The sequence below is a fragment of the Pseudopipra pipra genome, chromosome 10, assembly GCF_036250125.1.
Source record: "Pseudopipra pipra isolate bDixPip1 chromosome 10, bDixPip1.hap1, whole genome shotgun sequence".
Lineage (NCBI taxonomy): Eukaryota > Metazoa > Chordata > Aves > Passeriformes > Pipridae > Pseudopipra > Pseudopipra pipra.
The window spans coordinates 11,147,672-11,171,421 of record NC_087558.1 but is presented as its reverse complement, the minus strand read 5'-3'; the positions used below and the strand labels follow the sequence as shown (position 1 = coordinate 11,171,421).

Here is a 23,750-nt window from a genome sequence, read left to right as displayed (position 1 = left end):
TGGACCACTCTGCAAGGAACAGAAGGTGGTGGTCTAGGAGATGTTTGAGAATCTCATGAGATACATTTAAAATTAAGAACTCAAGCAGGAGCAAGGCAGCTTCCCACAGCAAAATGGCTGGGACTGATATGAACATTTCAGGAATAACCCTCAGCCACTGAGAAACTCTACTGAGACACAAGGCAAGATCATTAAGTGATCAATGAAGCAAGATCTCCCTTTGTGTTACAGCTAATATCTCTGGTAGAGAGCTCCCTGCTCCTGTGGCTTTCCCTGTAGGCTCAGAAGCCAACAGTTTGAGGACACCAAGAACAAGGGAAATGGATCCACAGTATCTCCACCCTCTTCTGGTCATCACATCCCATTGTCAGCCAAGACCATTTACAAAATTAGAGCATGCTCAAGCCTTGCCCTTGGATGCTTCGGTTCAGAAGGTGCCCTGCCCTGTTCCAGAAGCTGCGTCAGAGCTGTGCTGAGCTGTGCAGCTGCTAGTTGGGTGCTGTTTCCAAAGAAACAGGGTCCATATTCTGCTGCAAGTGACTCATGTTGAGATCATCCCACTCAGGAAGAGACAGAAGGAGCTGTCCCACCTCTTCCTCCAGGGAGGGCTTGTGGCGTGGAGGAGCAAAGCAGGTGCTGCAAGTGGGGACGTTTGGGGATTCCTGCTGCCTTGCTCCTTGGACGCCTGTTTTGTGCAGAGGAAAAGGGAGACAGCCCATAAAGAAGACACTGACTACCAGCCCACACTATGGCATCCATAGCAAGTGACAGCCCTTGGACAGGGGCAGTCTGGGAGAAGCATTCCTAGCACACAGCTCCAGCATGCTGGTGCATCTCTGCTCCTCTCCCCAGCCTTGCTGTAACCCCCTGCACTGCCCCACCACAGCACAGTCTCCTTTCTCTTGCCTCCCCATGTGCACTAATACAACACCCTGTAACTGCTCACTTCACCTTTCTCATGGGTAGTTTCTGGAAGACCACTATGGGCCCAGGTAGAATCAGGGACTGTGGATACTTGGCTTTAAAGGCAGGAGATTAGGAAATCCACACTCCACAACAAGCACAAAGTCTCCATGACTAAAAGCTTCCATGAGTATTGCTGTGCTGGTACTAACCCTATAACCAGCCAGGGGAGGGGGGAGGTCACTCATCCCAAACATTTCCCAAGGAATCCAAAACTAGTGTTAGGTTAAAAATCAGGCTCAGACAGAAAGAAGTGAGCCCAGCAGCTCTAGAGCTGTCATTGCAGTCCCCTATTGTGACACAGCGTTGCTCAGCATGAACCATTGAGAGGTCTATCCTCAGATCTAAATCTCTAGAAACACAGCTGCTGAAGAAAATAAGGACTCTGTAGTGTTCCTTCCCAATCCATCCTGGTCTGCTTGTCACTGGGTTGTTCTAGCCTTCGACCTGTGCCATTACAGTTCTTCTCAAACAGGATCCCTGGTAGTCCCCTCCCATGCTCATGCACTCACACATGCCTGCCCCACGCAGGCTGCTTACGCCTGCTGTTCCAGGCAGTCACTGCTGTTCCAACCGCCCATTAGAAACCCAGCTTGGCCCAAAAACTAAAGAGATTGACAAAAACACATTTTGCTGCTCTTCCTGCAAAACTCTTGAACTCCTGAAAGTTGAACACATGAAAGCAATCTGAGGTTAGTGCATAATACACAAACCACATGAAAGACATAATTTAGCATTAGACACATGTTACCAGAAGCAGGTTGAAACTAATGCAGGTTTTGCATTCAGGTCATAAAAAACAGCCCTTATATTGACTTGTGAGGCGTCCCTATTTAGTGTACCTTGATGAGAGACTAACTGTAAGTGCTTCAATGCTGATACAAGTTAAATACAAAAAAACACCCTTCTCCTTCACTCTTTCTCCCCGCTTTGTGAAAAAGATACATCTGCAGGACAGCCTCTGAAGGGTGAAAGAGAATCCAGGATAAATATGGATTAAAACCATTTTCTGTTCCCATTCCAAACCTACTAAAAGGCCACACCAACAAGCTGAATCCAAGCACTCTGGTAATCCTATAACACTATTTTTTAGCACTGCCATAATATACCTCAAAAAGCTGATGCCAGTGATCCAGTTGGAGCACTAGAAGGAAGACTATGTGGTGCCCAGTGTTGTCCACTGACTGTGGCTCTGGCATGGAGGAAGGAGGGTAGAGATCAGCCTCCAAGCAGCATTAAGAAGCCTGAATTCTCTCTTCTGATCCTGGAGGAAGCCACACACAACATGATGTTAGAAACTTCTGTCCTCCTACAGGAGTCAACCATGTTAGCACTATTTTTACAGATCCCAAAGCCCAGCCTCTCACTTTAAGCCAGAAAAAACCCAACAAATTCAACATATTTCAAACAAGATGAAATTCTGAAAATAGAGCTGTGTTGCACCTTTAAAAAGTGTGCTGGCAGAGGAACTGGATTTACTTTGAAAGTTAGTTTGGTACGAAAGAGCTACACAGCAAAATGCTAAATCCCTTTAGAGAACAGAATGAAATAAAAGCAGATATTTCTTCTCTTAACACCTTGTCAGCAAAATTCCCCTTCTTGGGCAAGACTTTTTTTCTTTTGCAAAATTATTGTGCTAGTTTGCCAGTGAAGCTTTTCTAAGAACAACTACCTAAGCAACATAGCTGCTTTCTCACCCTGCCTCTCCCAACACTTGAACACTCCCCTCCTGTAGGCCAAGTAGAAAATTCTTTCCCTTGGGGCCTGCAATGAAACTCATACAAGTTATCAGGAGAAAATGCTGCACTGATGTGGAACCCAGTTCCCTCTTTCCTCTCTCTTTTAAGTTCCTGACCCTGACTTTCAACTGCTGTTCTAGTTGGAGTCCGAGAAATGGATTTGATTTATTTCTACTGATGTGCTTGAAACACAAATCTACTAAAAATATGAAGATTGATCAACTCAGAATTAGGATGAAAAAAATTCCAGTATGACCGAAGGTCTAACTTCCCAATGATGAACTGGACAAACACAATTCAATTGATTTTGCAGTCTGCATTCAACTTAGCCTTTAAAAGAAAAAAGTCTGGATAGATATGTGAATGTTAATCAAAACACACTATCACTGAGAATGTTTATAGAACATTTCTGTAAACTGGGCTATCAGTAAAAAGTACAGAAGAGGACAGTCTATATCCTATTTTTAACTCTTTATTCACCAGCTGAGAATAGCTGGAAGAATAACAGAGGTATCACACACTGACCTTAATTAAGACGATGATTCACCCTTTTCTCTCTGAACACAAACATAATAGCTTAGAGCTGGAAGGCTCACATGCAAAGAGACTTTGGGTGAAGAGGTAACATCTGCCATGCAGGGCCTCTTTTGAGGGAGAATATGGGGTCCTGACAGACACATTATCCCAGAGAACACATGTAGTCTCATTCATCTGTTTTTTTCAGGAAATCTAGAGAAATACAAGTATGAAAGGTATTGGGTTTTGGAAAATCTGGAAATCTCAAGTTAACACATCACTTTATTGTGACATTTATAAAATCAGGACCTTCATCAGTCAATATATTTATTTTACAAAAAAAACAAACCTTGTAATGTCAAGAAAACAGAAACAATTTTTTTTATTCTTCATCACCTAATCTTCTTGTTCCTGCTGAAATGCCCTTCAGAATAGCTCCAGAAAGAATGCTGTCTTGTAAGAATTAACATGATGTATTTCAGTATTACTTTTGCTTTGATTGTATCTTCACAAAGTTATTTTCAACAGTAACCTTTTGCTTGACTAAGGAGACCCAATATTGACAGTATATTGAAGAAGGGAAAATATCTTTCCAGTTTTATCTTTAAGTTGTTCCAGAGGTCTCCAACTGATCCAAACTAAAGTCACTTCTTTAAAAAACAGGATATATCTTAAAAGGTATTATTAATGATATTTCTACCGTTGCCCCACAAATATATCAAATGTAATCATCACACAACCTATTTTGAATGCCTATAAACTGCTGATAACTAAAATATTCATATCACTTCACAGTCAAGATAGTAAATACCTTCAGATGAACTACATCTCTATCTACCACATTCATACGCACCTTAGGTTGGTAAAAAACATTTCCTTACTGCACTGCAAAGCTCCTGGATTTGGACTTTAAAAGGTGGTGAAAACTAAGAGTAGAGAGTCAGTTTCAATCATAGCAGAGTCTGTGTCTTACAAAGGTGTTTATGGAGAAAGCATATAGACATGAAAGTAAGCAAAAACCCCTTGAAATAAAACATTTCAGATCAAGGCTTCAGCAAAATTTCCTTGTTTTAGATCATCCTAGTGACAATACTTTCCTGTAGAAGGAAGCAAAGTGGCCTCTACTTGGTAAGCTCAAGGCTCAGAAATCAAAGCAGCCAGAAGTGAAGTGGGAAAAGCCACAGATCTGGTTTGATTTGAAGGGGTTTGAGTGCTCCTAGAGAAGTAGGCTAGAAAGTAGTATTTCTAAAATGTCAAGAACCCAGATCCAAGGCTCAGACATCCTCCAGACTTGAGGTTTGATAGCATTCAAAGAATATTTGGATTCAATCTCAATTCAGTGAACACCGAAATGTGCCATGCCCATTTCTGTTTTCAAGAGGAAGATTTCAGGCAGGCTTCTTTGACACAGGCCATAGTGTGGGAAGCAGAAAGGTAGAATTTCTCGCTGTGCCATTGCAAATATGGTTTTTTGCTGCCCAAGAAAAAAAATCTCTCTTTAGAGAGGTAGGCAGAATAGTGGCCAAGGCCACAGGGCACCACACAGACTGAGTGGTAGTCAGAACTGCAAGGTCAGGCTTTGTTAGAGGGAACACCAGGGGTAGGACCTGGCACCTACCAGAGAGATGGTTCTTCTCTTCCCTCCTCTTCCTTGTCCATTTCACAAATGTTGGTGGATCCTTCTGCCAGACTATGACTTCGAGCCTTTGAGAAAAGGAGCCTGACTCTAATTGTTCATTCAAAACCTCCTGTCCTGTCCCCTGCCAATGGCTGTGTGCTGATATGGGAACTATAAACATGGAGAAATGGTTCTAAAATTACCATCCAGTCCCTAAGCTTTTCATAGGATCAATCAAAATCTCATACGATTTTTTCCACAAATTCTTGCTTTTCCTATCTAATCCCACAGTGAAACTGCAGAATGAAGTTTAGGATCAGATAGCAGAATTTGTATCTGAAGGATGTTATGTTTCTAGATCATGAACAACTCGGAATGAGAACCCTGATCTATAAATTAGCAGAGCCAGAGGACAGCCACGGTCAGATAGGTTAATAGGTTTGATTTCTGAAAGGATGCCAGCAACAAGGCTGCTTTGAATGAATATCCTGTATGAACCAGAGTGCAACTGATGGGAAAAGCATCCAATCTCTACTGCAGATGATGGAATAAACCATAGCCCTGACTTTTGCTCCAAGAATGGTTTCCGCTGTTAAATGTTGAAGACTTATATACAGTATGAACTTGTCCAACTTCTAACTACCAGTTCTTACTGTACTATTGCCCAGAGAAGCTTCTGTTTCTGAATTTCTATTCCTTATATAGCATACTTGAAAACCAAACTTTTCTTGACTTGTTGTTTGGTAAACTAAGGAGATGGACTGCACTGTAAGGCATGTTTGCCAATCCTTCAGTCATTCTTGTGGCTCCTCTCTGAAAGACAGCCAGGTTTTCAACATCCTTCTTTAATTGTGGGTACCACAGCTGGATGGAGTGTTCCCAAAGCAGTTGCACCAATGCCAAACACAGCAGTAAAGTGATCCCTGGGTATATAGACAGGGAATATCAAGTAGGCGTTAGAAAGGATCCAAGGATTGTTTTAGACCCTTTGGCCACAGCACTAGAGTGAGAGATGACACTCAGCCAATTATGCATTCAAACCTTCAATCCTTTTCCAGATTCCTGTTTCTCAGCTCAGTCTATTCCATCTGGTACACAGATCTCAGATTTTTAATTTCCTTTACCTGTAACATCCTGAAGAGAAAAATTATTTGCTATTTCCATTCTATCAAGAGATCCAATGAATGAACTAGAACAGATCCAATATGCTGAACTAGTCTTTCTGTCATCTGCTGACATCAGCAGTGTGGAGTTCACCCCTTCTCACAGTCACTGCCACACCATTAAGCAATTCAATGTAACAAATGGATGCCACTAGTAACTTAGCTATTTGATGTGTTTACACTTTAAATCTATTTACAAATGCTACTTTGAAACCTGTAACTGAAGCAGTTGGAATCCATCTGCTATTTCTTATTTGGTACTGTATCATTTAAGTTTATGAAAGAATATATATGGGAGCAAGTTAAAGACTTATAGGAACTTCTTACATCAATATTAGTATAATAATCAGGCAGATAGATCTTTTTTTTTAAATCTCACTGATGTTGACCAAAGTTAGTTTCCAAAAATCAATGTTAGATGCCTCTTCATATGATATATTTCTTTAGTATGTCATTCCATATGTATTCCTTGTATATCCTTGAATTTCCTTGAATTAATATGAATCTTAATTATTAATTATCATAGCAAACTATTTAATATATTGATCTAAACTTAGATTTATTTAGCCTCTAGAACTTCCACTGTGTTTCTTATTAGAGACAAAAATAAAGATCTAGGGAGCTCTTCAGCTTTGTACTTCTAGGATTTGGAGTTAGAAAACCTCAGTGATTTGCATATGTAACTTTAGAACCTGATTGTTAACATACCCCCAAGTTCCAATGAAGTGAAAATTAGTCCACTATCCAGAGAAAACATTAATCTTCTGTTTATTCACAAGATACAAAGAAGACTCTTTTTGTGCCACTATTGTCAATTCTATCACAACCAGTCAACCAATTGAACTCCTATGGATTATCTAGTTTAAACTCTATTATTTTCTTTATTTATCTGATTTTCCAAGTGACAATGTACTAATCAGACCTTCTGTGGGGCACCAGCATCGAACTCTAATTGGACATTTGTGAACAAAGGAGCAGAAGCAGTTTTCATGCTTATGAAAACAAGGAATCCAAGCATCCTGAAAAGATCTGGTCCACAGTGCTTTTTTTCAGGCCACAATTCTACTGTGAGTATTCCCATATTTCCTTACTCTCTAAAAAGCTGTAGGTTACCTTCTGCCTCACTGAGGGCAGACCTGCTCTGCACCGCTTTGAGTGCTGCCCCCGGAAAACATGGACTTCAGATCACCAGGAGGGAGATGTTGTTTCAGAATTTTTAAGTTTGTGATTCTACTGAAGGTCATTTTCTCCCCCTCTGCAGGCGAGCACGGCCGACTGGCTGCTGCATTAGAATAAGCAGATGCTATCAGCACCAGCAACAAATTATCTTCTGAGGCTTTGTGATTTTGGGAGAGTAGCAGGTTGTGGCAAGTCAATTTACATTGAGAAAGGAGAGGGAGTGAAAAGGAGGTCATATCGGCATTAGCAGGCAATCCGGTACAAGGGAAAAGGAACAGTAAATTGAAGCTGGACAACTAGTGTGAAAGAAGCCATTACCTGTGCACCCATATCACTCCCACTGAGGTACATAGAAAACCAGACGTGGGCATAGGGAGGTTTCACACCTGAAAAGGATTCATGTATTATGGTCAAGTGGTAAAAACCCAGAGAAAGCATGTGCATATGCATGTAAACGTTTTGGGAGATGTAACTGTTCACATGAAACAGTTCCTTGCACCAGGACTTGGGGGTGTGCTGCAGCAGGAGGGGCCAACCCACTGTTTGTTTGCTGTTTCCAGGAGAGCACTGTTCTATGGCTGAGATCCCAGTCCCAGAACCAGAGTGGTGGCATAACTGCTTCTCTGCAATAATGGGAGAGCACACGTCCTTATATATTTTCAGATGTGCAAATATTTTACCCTATAGTATTATGCCTAAGTACCTGCACGTAAACCAGCAGAACTTGCTGAAAGGCATGGAAGAACTTTATAACAAAACAAGGAATAGAGCCCCATGTTCCTAAAACCCAACTTGGGGTTCCAGTGAACAAGACTTGCTCTACCTCGGTGACTCGGGCTGGCCTCAGCTACTTTCAGACACAGAGCACACCCTTATTTGTGCACAGAACTTCAAGATAAGCCTTGAAGACTATGTAATATATTCAGGAAAGGCAAGTCCTACACCTCTTCTTTTATCCATTGTATCTCTACATCCATTTCACACTGGCACGCAGAGTCTGCACTGCTTTTTTCCTAACATTTCCTTCAGTGTTTTAAGAACAATCCATATTTCTGATTGGGACTGGGAAGCAATGAAGCCATCTGCTGCAATATTATTTGCAGAAGATATCAGACACCAATTTCAAAACCAGTCTGGCTTCATTACCACAGTGAAATACACTATTTCAGCATTCTTCTGTCAGAACGGAAAGACAAATCTTCCATACATCTCCATGCAGGTGACTCTTCCTACCCCTGGACTCAACACATCCTGTGATCTACCTCCCTTCCTCTATGGGCTCACAAAAATATTTATCCCAGCACCCTAGGACATTAGCCATGTTGTTTTCTACTGTCAAGCAAATATCTGCAGATATTGATGAGTTTTGATGTTTCACTCATATCAATCCAGAGATTCCTACACAATCTGGCATTAGTTTTCATTTGCCCAGCCCAAAAAGGAAACTAACCTTACCAGTCCTGAAAGACTTCTGTACAAATGTGAGTGGGTAAGCCACTCGTACAACTCAAAGTTATAGAAATTCTTTTAATTTTTCTATAAGATCACATTTATATTTTTAGGCTAGAGGAATACACAAGATTTAGTCATCATTGACCTTTGAGGGCTACATTAGAGCTAGAGGCAAAAAACTAAAAAACCCACCCACTTGTATAGCATCACAAATATTACTCTATGTTCAATTCGTCTTCTTTTTTCTGACATAACTTTTGATCATTGTCATATGACTGTGAGGTTTAAAATGAAGCTGTCTCAGTTAGTCTTTCTAAATACAAGAATTTTTAGACATGAGGCAGTTCAGCAACTCAGATTCAAAATAGGACATCAGCCTTTAGGTACCTTTGTGTTTCCACTTGCTGCCAAGATCCATCAGTTCCCTTACCTGCAGAGTGCAATGAAACTTCTACTGCAATTCTTCCCCTAATGTTCACTAAAGGTCTCACAGGGGTCACAGACCACAGGTTTCACTGGAGCAGAACCAATCCTTCCTTCAAATGATTTGAGGGATTTCTCATGCCTTCTTCTTTCCCTATTAAAAAACCAATTCAGAAAAAAAAAAATAAATATTCAATAACACCATTGTAAGAGTTCTCAACAATTTCAAGTCAGTAGCCTTTCAAATTCTAGGGCACTTATGAACGTACAGTTGAAAGCAATCAGCACAAATCTAGATTATTCTTTGAAGAGTCTGTTTGATGTCTCTTTTTCAAACTGCTAGGTGAACCATAATACAAACAAAATCAGGCTGCTGAATCTCTGATTTAAGAGCATTCACCATTAGAAATTAAAGAATCCAGTCTCCTGACTCATTCACATGCCTTTGGACTGCTATCAAACCTGGAGTGGGTGCAGCATCTCATCTTTCTAGCATAATGTTTACAAAATTCTGCTCTTCCTCTCTCAAACACTCCTGAGGTTCCTTGATTTTTCAATTCAGTTCGAAACAGGAGCAGTACTTTTTCTTTCTCTTTTCTAATATCTGTTTATATTTTAGGGAAATCCAGGTGAAATGGCCCATGATTAGCTTTTCAGGGGCAGATATATAGTTTATACTATAGGCAAATCACTACATTGCTCAACATTTTAAATCATGCTGAAAAAAAATCTCAGCAGAGGAAGAAGTCCAAATATTCTTGCCAGAAAATTGGGCTAGCACATTTAAAGCACAAAAGTTTCCATAGCCAAGACATTCACATCTGGATGCTTTTAACTTTGTCAGCATGGCCAGACACCCACTTGTATCTGGGTGTTGTGCAATTCCAGGATGAAACTCAAACTCCTACCATGAATCCAGAAGAAGCAGCCTAACACTGCCATCACACCCTTTCTTGTAAATCTTTGGTCCTAGAGAACTTCTTCCAGCTCTAGGGTTTGGAATAACTTGTTTTCAGACCAAAGCTGTCTTCTCCAAACCAAGTCCTGTATCCTGGCTGAGTTAGATGGAGTTAAATCAGCATAAAACTAAAATAGCACAATGGAAAGTCAGGCTTACTGTTAAATCATGCTTCTATTTTTATCTGGCAAAGCACTTAAGCATGTGATTGAGATCCACAGAACTTAAGCATATGCTTAAAGTTAGTCCTCTGTTTACATGCATTGTTAACTCAGGGCTTATAAATCAATTGATTTTGTGAATCTGGTTGAAATACTGTGATTTTTAAAAGGAAACACAATGCTAATCTCCATATATGAAAAGGGATCCATAGGCTGAGGATGCAGAAACTTGCACATCAAGCAGGGAAAACTGAGTACTAGCAGTTGGGCCAAAAGCTCACACAAACCTAGACAAAGGAAAAGGAATATTTCCAAGTGAACTGCTGGATGCCACAAAGCAGGAAACAAATTTTGGAGTTAAGTAAGTTCAACCTTAATAGAAAAGGGACACAAACATGGTGGCACAGGTAAAGCCAAGCTTTATCTAGCCCAGCAGTTGACCTGCAACACTGCAAAAGCAGATACTTAACAGACACATGACACAGTCCACTCACGGAATGGTCACAGTCTTCCAGTTTCCAGCCATAGCAATTTAGGGACTTGAAGCAACTTCTAAGCCCACACAGGCCATTGTGTTTAGTAGCTTCTGATTAATGGATTCTACAAGATTTTGGCTGATCCTATCTTACATTTATTTCATTTTGCTGTTTCCAGTATCCATCATCATTTCCACAATAAAATATTAAAAAGTACTCCTTTAATTCAGTGCTACTATTCTTTCAGTTTCTTTAGCTCCCTTAGTTCTTGTGTTACAGGAAGGAGGAAATGATCAGTTCCCATTCACCTCTTCCATATCACTCATGATTTTATGAGCCTCTGTCAAATGCTTCCTCATTTTCTAGACTGAAAAGCAATGCTTTGTTTACACTTCTCCGTAAAAAAAGTGATATTTCACACTTCTAGCTACTCTTATTGTTCTTTGCAATGTCTTTTCTACTTCTAACACATCTTTTTTGAAATTGAGTGAACAGTCCTTCATGCAGGAACACTACAGGAAGATCATTATCTCCATCTCTCTCCTATACATACTGCAGTGGCATAAGCCTTTTGTTTTGTTGTCAATTATTCCAAAAAACTCAAAAAATTTATCTTTGTATTTTATAGGACTTCTAGTACTTGTCTGATATTTCTGGAAAATGAGAAACAGTGACTTTATTAAGCATTTTCCTGAACAGAAAAAACACAGAAAACAGCTACCTAGAGGCATGAATGGTCAAGATTATTTTCCCCTGTAAGATTTATGTGTATTGACACTGACTTTTATCTGCCACTGTACTGCCCAGTTTCTCAAGATCCTTCTGCAAAGGACCAAAAAGCTTTATTTATCACTGTGACAGTGATTTTTTGGCATGACTGAATTCACTGCCCTCCCTACTAATTCTTTTTTCCAGGCAGGGCTGTTGAAGAACACAGTTGCCCTGCCCCAGGAACTCTACAAGGACTGCCCTCCCCCTCCTGCCCCCAAGGGATCACTATAAGGAACATAAAAATTTTCTAGTGTGAAAATTGGCTACTTACAGCTATCTTTTTTTTTCATACCTTGGTGAGACCCTTTCAAAATTCATTCAAAACCCCAAGCACACTATATTAAGTGTCACATGCTTTTCCAGATGCTTATTCATTCCTTTGAAGATCTCCAGGGTTTGCAATGCACGCCTTTAATTTACAAAGGTCGTGTTAACACACCCGCAGTATATCATATTTTCGTGTGCTGCCACTAAATCTGTTGTAACTTCCTTTTAGTTTTTCCTGGTAGAGAAGCCAGACTTCAGTCGCCTGCAGTTTTTTTTAATCCCTGCTGGAACTCTTCTTGAGATTAGTGTCAAATTAGTTACCTCCTCTGGGATCAGGGCTGACTGAACCCAAAAGTTTCATACCAGAGTAATTTAGAACATTTGAGTGAATATCATCTGTTCTGGTGATTTGCTATTGTTAATTCCATTCATATCTGTTCTAAAAGCTCTTCTGTTAACAATTCAATTAGAGGCCATTCCTTGGGCTCAAACCTTGGAGGACTTCCCATTTGCTGTCCAGACAGTGCCTCTGCTTGCTGACCTCGACTGCTCCTTTCACACCTTGGTCACTTGCTGAACCCACCATTTGCAAACAGACTGCCAGCTCCTGTTGTATTTGGAGGAACTTTTGTTATTAGTTTCCATGTCTTTTATGAGTCACTCCTCAAAATATTTTGGTTTGTATTGTTACAGGTTTACATTTAACTTGTAAGAAATTATATTCCTCTGCTTTCTTTGCTTAGGCATGTTTTCCACTTTTTAAAGGACACTTTTTTATTTCTAATAGACCCCCTTCCTCCACTCTTTAACACTAGTAACTTCTTCAGGGGGTTAGGTGAATTTTGGGAACTGATGAGATATGTTTTCTCCACTTTACAGGCATGGTACTTACATTCTTAATTTTTACTCATTAATGCTATTAAAATAAATTAAATTTCTTAAATATTAAAATGCTTTTAAAAGAAAAATACTGTCATGGTCTTTGGGTTTTTCCTAATGTTATTATTACTAGTGAAGTATGGAAATGGACCATGCAGTGGTCACTACTGCCAAGCAATTCTTCAGTGCAACAGCTACAGTTTAAATGGCACTTATTCAAAAGTGTTTTTCCCTTTTATTGGTCTGTTTAAAAGTGTAAATTAAAATTTGCCCTTTATATCCTAAGTAGGATAAATCATCTCCAGTCTATTTTCTTGGATACTCTCTTTCCATTGCCTTTGATCTTTCTTAAGTATTTCACGGATATTTTCACTGCCTTGGTCAGATGTTTGAAAGGGTACATTTGTGATAATGTTTTTCTTGATTTGGCATGGCAATGTTCAACCCATGGAGAGTGGGTGGTAAACGATGATACAGATAACTGATTTATCTTATTGGACTCTGATTTCCAACCGACTGTGAGTCACTCCTCCAACGGCAAAATCTACTCTTGTTATTTCCACATAATAATTATCCTGGTAGCACAGCATTGTACTGATTAGCTTCATTCAGTGGGATTTCTGTGAGGCCAGTACATTGAAATTCACCCATCCTAACTTTATATACATTTAATATTTATAGAAAAGCACAGATACTTTCAGTCTTGGTTTAGCTGCCCATCTGCATGTGCCTGGTTTAACTGTGGGTTTGCTTAGACTGTTGCATTATCTGAACATTATTGATGGCTGTTCTATCCTGCCATGAAGGCACAGAGGGAAACCTGTCACCAGGATGAGTGTATTCTTCTCCAGGACCTCATCTCAAATAATTTTAAAGACTCTCCCAGTACTTGTTTTCGTTCCCAGTGCCATCAGCCTGGCTACCCCCCTTTCGGAAGAGACCATCCCTCCCATCCATTCCTGAGCATCTCTGCTGTCTTCTTCCCACACCACTTCCTTAGACACACATTGTGTCTCTCATTGTCTGGGGCAAGTATTTCTTGAATGCTGTAATGGAGTTCCTGTTTTTTACCATCCCTCCTATCAAAATGTTATGTTTTGCCTCCTGGACCTCTCCCTTGTATTTCCTTGGTGCTCACAACAATGACCAGCTAAGACACACGAGGAAGGTCACCAGCTCCTCTCCAGTATCCTCTCAGAGGCTGCTCAGACACCACAAGATACAAAGCCCCCAGAGCATAGGCAAATCACTACATGCTCCCTCCTGGCCTTGTATTCCCAGTTATTAGTCCCATACAGCTCCACAGCCTGGCTCTTCCTACCCAGCGGGACTGTGGTTCTTCCAGCATGTGTCTTGCTTAAGCGGATACACAAAGTTGCCTTCTGGCAAGAAAGAGGGGTCACATGGACACTATCTTCTGCACACATGTACTCATTCAGTCTGAAACACAATTTTATGATTTGTCTTATTGTCTTCTAATTCAAGCACCAACAACAAGACAAGCCAATTCTCCCAACCAAATCTCTTCTAAAAGTCCACTGTACATTCATCACCCAGAAAACAGAAAGCTTCTTTTATTGCACACCTAAAACCAGCAAAAAAACAGGTGAACATGTGTTTTCCAGAGAGAAACTTTGGTGCTTATACTTCCTATCACCACAGCCCTCACTTTCCTGTGCTTAGGGAAGTTTTCATCTGTTTAGAAGCCAGCCTTCTGGGGAACACAATTGCGGTTTTCGCATTTTTATTTTTATTATTTTCTAAAGACTGACCCTGTGTTTAATTTGCAGAGAGCACATGGTACAGAACAGATCAAGGGGTTTGGCACAGAGACAGAAGGTACCTTCAACCCTCAGTCAATTAAACATGAAATGTAAAACCTGGCAAGTCTTGCATTTAATCCTCTTTGCACCCCTTAACACCCTGCCAAAGATCAGAAATACTTCTCTTCTTAAAAAGAATAAAAGATTTCAGAACACATCATCAACTCCTCCCTTCAGTCCTCAATACTGACAGTGTTATCTCTACACACAAAGCTTCTCCCCCTTTCTCCAGCTTGGCAACAAAACCCAAGCTCAATGAATATTTTATATGTGTGTGGTTAATGGAGCATTCTGGCTCCAGTCCATTAGGAACCTTACACAACGGTGTATTAACTGCTTCTCAATGTAACATTTTGAGTCTGTCCAAAAGGGATGTGTGTTTGCCAGTTGAGCCAACACACTATTATTGTCCTGTCAGCCTAGTTCCTGTCTTCGGTTGAAGAGCAGGGTCCCCTGCCACAGCAATTTGCCACCATTGTGCTCCCAGCAGCAACCCAGGAAGATTAGCCCAGACCTAAAGTCTATTTTCCCCTCGGTATTTTGAGGTCCGTATGGGGAATGCCTCCAGTCTTTGCCCTCAAAGATATACACAGGGATAAGCAATGACATCACAGATTAACATAAGGACAAATATAAAGCAGTTGAGATCTTCAGTTTTGATGGAAACCAGGCCCCCATATTCTTTCATCAGCTCTGCAATTGGTAGCCTTAAAATCCACCTGATTGATTGAAAAATTGATAGCAGAATGACAACATTTGACAAAGTATTTATTACCTTCTCACTTTAAAAACCTACTCTGTTCCTCTGGGCCATCACAGGCAGAACACCACCTCCATCAAAATCAGCACAGACATCTCAGCAGTTAGATGGGCACAGGTCACTCCCCTTAAAACAAGGGACAGTATAATTCTATCCTGCACATAAACAATACCCCTGGTAAATCGTCAAAATAAGACAGCTGCTGGATTTCTCAGATGAAGAGCCCTGTGAGAGTTAGGGGTCCAGATCTGAATGCTCACCTATGCCTCCCTGATAGTTTGTGGAGTGCACAGGAGCTTCCAAAGTATGAATCATCCCAAACTAAGGCAGATGTCTAAGATGGGTAAGGTGAATGGCATGGGCTGTTTATCACTCCTCACTGAGCAAAGAGAGAGTCTAGATGACAATCTTAAACTTTATGTCTAAGCTTTAGATAACCAAAATCAGGTGAGATGATTCCCAGCCCCAAGGTTTGCAGACTTATTACCAGGCAAGCCACAGACCCTGACAGACTTGGGGCAGAAAATAACAAGATAAAGAAAAGTGCTGATGTGGAAGGACTGATCTCATTCCTTCCCTGCCTGAAAGCAGAAAGAGCTGATGTTTCCAAAGGCAAAGCCCATCCTTTGCTCTCATATCATTGTTGAAACACAGTGGAAGAAAGGGAACACTGTTGCTGGATTTCACAGGACTCTGTAGTGCTTTCTACAACACCTACATGAGGTAGTTACCACCCACGAGGGTCTTGGGAATTACAGGCCAGTAAACAAGGCCTAGAGGAGCCAGAGAGAGACTGTTGGACAAAAGATAGATGAGGTGAAGGCTTTTGATAGGTAGGGATCACCTCTAGACAAATAGTTCCTCCTTAACCAGCAGTGCCTGCACACCCATGACTTACCCAAAAGAGGCAGAAATGGAAAGGTCTGGAGTTGAAGGATGTGGGAAGGGGTCTCAAAGACACATAATGAAGGGAAGATCCATGCAAATTTTGAAGGCATTTCTTATTGCAAAGATTTGGAAGAAAAAGCAATAGTTTCCCCAAGGGCACTGACAAGGTCACTGTGTCTCATGTCACACTTAAGAAAGGACAGGCACTGCACAAATGTAATTGAAAGCCATAAATCTGACTGACCAGAAGCTCAGCTGCTCTGAATACAGCTCTGAAGTCAGGTTGTTTCTCTCTCCCGAGGCACAGGCAGCAAATCAGTCATTCTACCAGCAGATAATTCAGTTTGCAGCCCTCCCTCATCTCCCTCCCAGATCCCTCAGCATTCCCCCCCACCCCTTAGCGCTATCATCAATGGAAAGTTTTGAGAATTAGCTGAAAACAACCAAAGCGCCTAATTGACTGAAGAAGGGAAATGGCAACTTCCATCATCTCAAAAAGCTGCACCTCTCTCCTACTCATCTCAAAGCTGAATAAAGGAATTAAAAACACAGCCTGGGGCAGCCAGCAGAGATTTACAAGAAGCAGACATTAGTTCTAACTCTAAAGGCTGGGCGTGTGTGTGAGCCAAGAGGAGCAAACAGAGAAAGAGAGCAGAAACATACAGTCTTTGGATTTAAAGAGGAGGAAGGAGAAAGAAAAAAAAATGAAAAAAATAATCAGCAAACTCTAAACCCTTCCTAATAAAACAAAGATCATCCTGGCAACATGAAATGCTACCCTACCTTGTTTATTTATCGACACAAAGAAAGAAGCAAGTTGGCACCTCAGAGGGTATTAAATGCTGGTTTTTTGCTGACTGAATGACCTCAGCTGAAATATTTTCCATGACAAGAACCCAGAAGATGCTGGCACAGTGTCAGACAATAAGATTTTCAGAGTGTATTTACATTCTATCCATGGCCCCAGGCTGTTCCAAACCCATAGGCAGGTGTTGCCTTTATCTGTTCTTTGCTCACCTGGCTCCCTAGCAAAATGTTCTGAGACCTGTGGCTCAGCTGCCTTAACTGTTTGCTGCCTGGTGCTTAGAAAGCTTCAGAGAAATCTGGAATCCTGGCAAATAGAGATGGAGACTCCATTTGCCCCTCAAAGCTGATCAGTGAGTGGTGTGTAAGGAGTTTTTGCCAACAAGCAGAAGGAAAACAGTGGTGATGCAATGGTAGAAGACAGCTAAAACTCAGACAAATTCATGCTGAGAAAAAAGATACTTTTTAAAAGAGGATGGGAAAAGGTGGTTCTTTCAAGGATGCACTGCATTTCCCATCACTTAGTATCTTAAAGCTAGGTATGAATAGCTCTCTGAGAAGCAACACTCAAGATCCTGCAGAAGACCAGAGGAGAGGGTCACAATTACAGCTCCTAGCCTTGAAACCTGTGCAGGACAATATTCCATTGTCGAGCACAGGATGCTCACCAACCCACATCCCTACAGCAGTGGATAAAAGGGAGGGATCCAGGCTAAGCCACAAAGAACCACAGGATTCTGCCTTTCATCTCCATGGCACAAATTCACTACATCACAGGTTTCCAGCTTCCAGCTACATGTTCTCCCATAGCTAGCTCCTGACCTGGTCTTCAGAAAAACGATCTGTTCCATCCCTGCGGTGGAAACGGCCTCCTCTTTGCTCACTTTAATTTGGCTTCTAGTGCACAACTCCTCTCTCTTGAGTAATAAGCCTCCAGGAGATGCTGCGAGAGGATACGCCCTTCATGCCGCCCAACCAGGAAGAATGATAATTGCACTTTTAACAGCACTGTGTACAAGGCAGCCACCAAGGCAGAGGAAGCAAGAATTAAAGCAGGATAAAAAGGAGGGGCTTTACCATCTACCTAATAAGGTATTATTCATGCTTTTGGAAAGCTTCCTTTCAGAGAGATAAAAACAGACATAATAGGCAGCCATAAGCAACTGCCTCTAGAAAAGGCCTGCCTGCCATCTCACAGCTCTGTTGTCATGCTGGACTCACCTTCTACCTTCCCACCTTCAAGTCCCCCTCCCTTTCCTATCTTCTTGCCGTGTGTCCTTGTTTAACCTGTTTTGCACCCAAGTCAGCTCCCCCTTGCCCATGTGCATGGCTCAGGTCTGGCCCACTCACACACACCTTCACTGCAGTTCCCTCCAGTCCCACCACCTTTACCCATCTAAGGAAAATTTCTTTTTTCCTTTCTTCTTCCCTTTCTCTCACTCCTGTCTTCCCTGCAAAGTTCTTCAACTCAAATTCACTCCAGGCCTACTGTGTGCAAAGCATTTCCCCTTTCACATCCCTTCCCCAGCCCACACCCATCAGCTCACTCATGCCACCCCACATCAGATAAGATGCAGTCATCTGCTAACTGTGCTTGTAACTGTATTTATGTATTTGTCTGGCCTCACTTTTCACCCAGGAAACAAAAATGTGACCTTACCCTCCAACCAATTTATCATAATAAACTTCCACTCATGAGCCCAAAACAATTCTGAGTTTTAAACATCTTCACAAAGTAAATTAACCACTGCTCACTTGCATAATGTGTCACTGTCCTTTTCAATCCTGTCCAACTGGTTATCATAATGTATAAGTACCTTGCAGTCTTTGCCATCTCTGAAGCTGTTCTGTGCACGCTGTGCAGGATTTGCCATGCTGGGAAGTGCACCTCCAGGAAGCCTTTCCTGCCAGGCAGAAAAACAAACAAACAAAAAATACACCCAGATTATACTTCATAAGGATTTTAGGTTCACGGCAAATGGAATCCTAGTGGAAATTTCCAAGGATTGCAATAAAGTTATACAACTCAGTCCCATCACATTTGGCACGCAACAAGCTAAGGACCTGTGAAAGCTCTGTAGGCATCTTCAGGTACTGAAATGCCTTTGGAAACAAGGCATGGAAACTGCAAAAGAGGCATTAAATGTTTAATCGGGTGTATGGACAGCTCTTTGGTTCCAATCCCTGATAAAATCAGATGAACACATACACTAAGACCCCCACATATGCAGATGTGCAGAGAACAACTTTTCAAAGCTGTCCCTTCCCTGGCTCTGGACTCACAGCCATCATTACAGACTGGTATAAAAACAAACCATGAAAAGATCCCACAGAAACCCCCCCCCCCCAACAACCAATCAATCTGTAGTCCTCCTGGGATGAAATAAATAAGCTATGAAGAGCTCCTCTCAGCTGTAACAGTGAGGGATAGAAATGGAGGAAAACACAAGACTAACCAGGTACTGCACATGATATCTGCCAGCAGGAGCTCTGAGTAATTCTTGCATTCAGTGTTGCTGCCACTGTCCAACCCAAGGACATCTTTTATACAATGCCTCACTGATAATCCTGTAAGGATTTTCAGCTCTGTCTTGTACAGCATTTTAATTGCTCACACTGTTTCAGGAGCTCAATCATTCACAGAAGGTATTTTCATCCCACTAATTGTAGGTTTCCCAGAGGACTCAGTACTGTATTTCATGTCCTCAGTGCTATTAAATGCTCTAGGAAAGCATCCAGACTTCCAGAAGTCATTTTTTTTTTGTATGTGTATACAGTTTTGGAGAGGAAGAGGGCAAATCGGGGAAAGGAAAATGTTTAGGCATTAAACACTTTCATGAAAAAAGAGTCAAAAAGACAATATTTTAGATAATGTTACAATAGCCTCATCGAAGCTAGGTCTGGAACCTACAATTTCTAATACTAATAGCACGCAGGCATACCCCTGCACTGGGAGAAGTAATTTCTTTAGTTAGTAGCTAAAGGTTATATCTATATCTCTAGTGGCATCCACCCTAGGGAATGATTTCCAGCCTCCCAGGACAGGTAGTACGGAACATCTCATGCCGACACCGCCCAGGGCTGTCTTGGCTCTAGAGCAGAGCGACCATGCCCACAATGTGTGGCACTTGGCCCTGTGGCCATAAGACATAATACTTGCTTCTGTGTGTGCTTGAGGTCACTATGCCTAAAATAATTTGAGTCGTGTGGCAGCCCAGGAAGGCAATGATTTTACTGCCTGACACTCAGGGCTGTGCTGCATGTCCTGCAGAAGGAGGGGGTGGTGGCAGGGTACAGCCAAAGAGCACAAGGTCTGGGATGGCTTGGAAGGACTGGAAGGGGCAGAGGGAAGCCAAATGTCACAGTGCTGTGCTGCCTTCTGGGAGCAGTCCTGCAGGTCTCCTTTTGGTGGGGTCTAGCTGGTTCACCTCAACACCAGACATGGAAATGGGCTTGGAGGCTGATATATCTGGCAGTGTAGGTACATTTACTGTGGGTTGTCATCCCTCCTGAGCAGGCAAACCATTAGAGAGTCAGAGACCCAAAGTCTCCAAATGCAACAGCTCAAGCTGTGTATTTTGAAGGAAGGAGAGAATGGAGGTTTCCAAGTGTATCTGTATAGCATATCTGAAAAGTAATAATTGTATGGTACTGCATTCCCTGGAGTGCTGGTAACGTCATACCTTCCCTCGGTGCCAAGGAAATTTAGACACAGCCCAAGGAGAAAACTGCAATTCTAGTGGAAAAAGGGCTGACATCTGCCAAGTCCCTGAAGCTCACCACACTGGGAGGGTAGGGAGACAGCAGGTGGGAGATCTATAGCCTAAAGGAAAGCCCCTGTTGCCAGCCCCTTCCTATTGGGTACCAAGTGCTCTAAAGTCAAGACAATGTTCAGCCTTGTTTTCCATGATCCTGTAATGGTGGAAAAGGCTCACAAGTGCTGTCCCACAGATGAAGGCACTTGTACATGAGATAGGCAGTAGCAACCCTTGGTATACACGCTCTTAGTTATGTGAAAGGCAGTTTGGCACCTTGGCTCATAACAGGGGCTGTGAGCTGATCAGCAGTAAATTATTAGATTGCTGTACCTCAACTGTGACCTTGAGTCTTCAGGAAAAATAGTCTTCATAATTGTGATCTCTGGACTGTTGTGGTATGCAGATCCCAGAAGGCAAGTCTGGTTTACTCTGGCTCTTAGCAAATGAGAATCTGCGTCACAAAACCCATTATCACAGTTGGCATTAACCAGCAATCATCTTACCAATTATCTCTGCAAAAATACCCTGTTGAAATGGCCCAGGCAAGCCAGAAGACCCCTTTACCTTAAATAGCGACTTGTGGGTCCTGTCCTGACAGTAATTTTATCCTGAGAGAATTCACTTTCACTACCCACAACCCTGCACCCTGGCACTCTCACCTGGCATATCTGACTGGGGTGGACCAAGGAGTATTCCAAAAATGGAACTTTTACATCCCCCGCAGGGGTACAAAGCACAGTGCAAACGGCATGACTCAGATGCTGCCTGGAACATGTAATGAGGATATTAAACTAGATCATCATTTTATAGGTTACTTTATTTTTAATTGAAAAAAAAAAAAAAGAAAACACACAAGCCAACCAACCTACATATTTGGCCTTCAGATAAATTTTTTGTTTTACGTGACAGCTTTTTCCTCTACTTAAAAATTTGCATAAATACTGTCAAGACAGGACATGCATGGTAAAGAATATGCAAAAGCCCAAGCTAAGCCCAGCTGCCTGCCTCTCCCACTGTGCTCTGCCAGGACAGCAGAGATCAGTGGGGCTAGTACAGAGAGCAATCCCCCCTTCTGCATGTCACTAGGCCAGGGACTTGGTCCTGCTGGCACACAGCCTTCCCTTCAGTGAGCCCTTCAGTGACAGATCCCAAACAGAAAGCCTGGTTTCATTTTACTCAGCCCTTCCTGCACAGTCAATGTGATGGTGGAGGGGGGAGTTGCTTATTTTCCTGTGGAAACTGAGAACAAGAAGCTTCAATGAGACCTCCCCTGCAAAGAGGGGAGAGCAGGGGCAACACAGCCAGGAAAGGCAAGGATGTTGGAAGGAAGGTGTCAACATGAGTTTACCCACACAAGGGCACCCTGCATGATTTCACACAGATTTAATTCAGCTCGTGCAAACTCCCGTGCAGATACTTACTTGTGGTTCAGGGAGGTTTATCTCTGCTAACAGGATTAGGAAAGGTTTAAGCTAAACCAAAAGAGAAGAATGCACACAAGTGCACTCACAGCTTTGAAAACAAACAAATACTGAACAAATCTGCCTTTAGACATGGCCAAAGCAACCAGAGCTCCATTCCCAGCAGCCCTTCACACAGAGAGCATGTTGTCTAATGACATCCTCTTTGCTGCTTTTCCTGCTGCACCCCTACCTTACCACCCACTCAGTACAGAAAATTGCTGCACTTTACACCTACATGCTGCTTAATAACTTACATCACTCCAGAATTTGGCCCAAGTAGCCACACTGGCTTACGAAGAGGTGTGCAAAACAGCTAAGCAAATTTTTTTTGTCCCTTTAAGAGGGCAGTGGGCAGCAGAGTGTGCCTGTGCTGTAAGAGCCTGGCATTGTGCTGCAGTAGAAAGAGCCAGAGGCAGAACAGAGGGAAGCTCCAGCTGCTACCCCGCATTCAGCACAGGGAAGCCATTGCTCAAACCAGGTACCACCAAGGCTTCCAAAAATCTCTACTAGTGGGAAAGCACCTCTTTAAACAGTCCTTTTATACTGATAACACTTCCACAGGTTAATTGAAAGGGCATTTGCTGCCTGTCCGAGTAATACTGCTGCCATCTGTACCGAGCTCTGCAGCGATTCAGCTGGAGGTACAATGTAACCCAGCAGGGAAAGCAAAGTTTACTGCATCCTCCTGGAAGGGCAGGGTGGATCTCCATCTGCAGGGCGTGGTTGCTTTGAGGTGGAATTTGGTTGGGACTTTGGTGTAATAGCAGGAGTCCCGTGATGTTCATTCTGGAAAGGTGAGGATGTTGGGTTTACATTTTTTCCAAAAGGTTAGGAGTTGTGGTGAGCATAATCATCCTGGCATGTCAGCCTGTGCTACCTAGGGGGAAGAGCACCACCTTCTGAATTACCAAGTCAAATTGACTGTAGCAATCAACTTCTCCTTCTAAGTCCCCTTCCAAAAACAAACAGGCCCAACCCTGCTTAATTTATGAGATCATAGCCCAAGGCAGTGGAGCTCTCTGGGACATCACTGCCTCACCCATCATCTACAAACATCAGTTGGGCAGGGATGGTATAGATCTCTCCCACATTTTACATACACAGAGATCTCTGACCAATGGCATTATCCCACTAGAAAGTGCCTGCAGCAGCTCTCCAAGGTGGTAGGTAACCAGCAGAGCCATGGAAATAAGGACAAAGCAGTAGAGTCGTCAGGAAAATGTACTGTGCAGATCACTAACCTCTCCTGGCTGGCTCAGAGTGAAAACCTCTTGCCCGAACTGGTGCTTGTCATTCAAAGATGCCTTTCATGAACCTTGCCACAACCACGGCTTTGCTGCTCAGCTCTACTCCAAGCAGCATATTCATCTCCTCATCATCACTTCAGAACGCATTTGCATTGTTAAAAGAAATTGGTTTTCCCTTGATATCTTCAAATCAAAGCTGCCTGAGCTAGAGATCTTTCTTTCGTTAAGGCATGTTACTATCCTTAATGAGTTTCTCAAATGCATAATCCATACCTTACACTTCATAAATCACAAAGTCTTATTGTCCTACAATTCAGGCCTGGCCGAACACTGAAGCAAAAATTTCTCATTGAGTTTTTCTTGAATCTGGCCTTTTCATAGCATTGGTTCTCTGACATCAATGCAGAAACCTTCACCACTGCTTACAAAATTAACGTTATTG

At 42.2% G+C, this 23,750-nt stretch overlaps 1 long non-coding RNA gene across 3 annotated transcripts in view; it reads right to left on the bottom strand.

Moving 5' to 3' along the window:
• LOC135419611 (uncharacterized) overlaps nucleotides 1-23,750 on the bottom strand; it is a 103,613-nt gene that overhangs the window by 4,884 nt on the left and 74,979 nt on the right. For all 3 annotated transcript variants that reach the window (XR_010433056.1, XR_010433057.1, XR_010433058.1), the window contains 2 exons: nucleotides 18,658-18,744; nucleotides 9,061-9,207 (listed from right to left, as the gene is read on the bottom strand). This is a non-coding gene — a long non-coding RNA (uncharacterized LOC135419611). The remainder of the gene's footprint in view (nucleotides 1-9,060; nucleotides 9,208-18,657; nucleotides 18,745-23,750) is intronic.